The sequence below is a fragment of the Echinops telfairi genome, unplaced genomic scaffold (genome assembly GCF_000313985.2).
Source record: "Echinops telfairi isolate 266 unplaced genomic scaffold, ASM31398v2 ScPeMD7_7469;HRSCAF=8507_1, whole genome shotgun sequence".
Taxonomy (NCBI): domain Eukaryota; kingdom Metazoa; phylum Chordata; class Mammalia; order Afrosoricida; family Tenrecidae; genus Echinops; species Echinops telfairi.
The window spans coordinates 25,125,465-25,127,281 of record NW_022111373.1 but is presented as its reverse complement, the minus strand read 5'-3'; positions in this window follow the sequence as shown (position 1 = coordinate 25,127,281).

Genomic DNA, 1,817 nt, shown 5'->3' with positions numbered 1-1,817 from the left:
GTGGCGATCTTAAGGGACTTTCTCTCTTGACAAAATGTCCAAACTACATGAGACAACAGCTTGCCATCCTTGCTTCTATGGAGCATTCTGGCTGTACTTCTTCCAAGAAAAGTCTGCTTGTCCATTGTATTTTCAATAATCTTTGCCAGCATTGTAGTCCAAACACTTCAATTATTCTAGTTCTTCCTTATTTAATGTCCAAATTTCACATGTATGTGTCGCGATTGAAAAATACCTTTGCTTGGATAAAGTGTACCTTATACCTCAAAATAACAGCTTTGCTCTTCAACACTTTAAAGAAGTCTTACACAGCATATTTACCCAATGCAATGTGTTGTTTTGTCTCTTGACTGTGGCTTCCATAAGCATTTATTGTGAATCCAAGCAAGATACAATTCTTGACAAATTCAATCTTTTCTCCATTTATCATGATATTACTATTGATCCAGGTGTGAGGATTTTGGTATTTACGTTGAGTTGTAATCCAGACTGAAGGCAGCAATCCTTGATCTTCATGAGCAAGTGTTTCAAGTCCTCCTCAAACTCTGCAAATAAGCCATGCCACCTAAAAAGTGTTGGTTGTTAATAAACCTTCCTCAAATTCTGATGCCACACACTTCTTTATATAATCCAGGTTCTCTAATTATTTTCTCAGCATACAAATTGAATAAATATAGTGAGAAGATACAACCCTGGTGCATACCTTTCTTGATTTTAAGTCCGTTATATAACTGTCTTTTGGTTCATATACAAATTCTGCATTAACACTATGAAATGTTCAGGAATTTACATTCTTTTCAGGACTTTCCATAGTTAGTTAAGATCCACACTATTGAATGACTTTTGTCAATAAATAGAAATAATTCTCTTTCTGGTATTCTCTGCTTTCAGCTATGATCCATCTGACATCATTCATAATATCCCTTGATCCATGTCCCATTCTGATTCTCGTAGCTCCTCTCAATGTATTGCTGCATCTCTTGATGGATGAGCTTCAGAAAAATTGTACTTGCATGTGATATCAATAATATTGTTCTGTAATTTGAAATTTTTGATAGGTCCTTGTTTTGTGTGCAGTGGTGCTAATATGGATCTCAGTTGGCCAAGGAACTGTCTTCCAAATTTCCTGGCATAAAGAAGTAAGTGCATCCAGTGCTTTATCAGCTTGTTGAAATATTTCAACTGGTACTCCATTCATTCCTGGATCCAAGTTTTTGGCTAATGTTATCTGTGTGGCTTGTACTCCTTCATTTAGCTCCACTGGTTCTTGCTCATATACTACATCTTAAAATGGCTGAATGCTGACCAGTTACTCTTAATATAGTGACTGGGCATTGTTTCCATCTTCTTTCAATGCTTCCTAAATCATTCAATATTTTGGTCAATGAGTCTTTCAGTATTGAACGCTTAGGCTTGCAATTTTTCTTGAGTTCGTTAACTTTAAGATATGCTGAGTGTGTTCTTCCTTTTAGGTTTACCAACTCTAGGCTTTTGCACATTGTGCTATAATATTTTACTTTCTTCTTGAGCTGTCGTTTGATAGTTTCTATTGAGCTTTGCTACTTCATCATTCATTGCATTTGCCTTAGCTACCCTACAGTTAAGAGCTAGCTTCAGAATATCCATTTAGTTATTGTTTTCTTTCCTATCTCTTTCATGACCTTTGACTTTCCTCATGAATGATGTTCTTCCTGCTCTTTATGTCCCCCCACAACTCATGAAGTCTTCTGTCATTAATGTCCAATGCAGCACATTTGTTCTCGAGTTGTTCTTGAAATTCAGGTGCTGTACGCTCAAATCAGATTTTGGCTTTCATA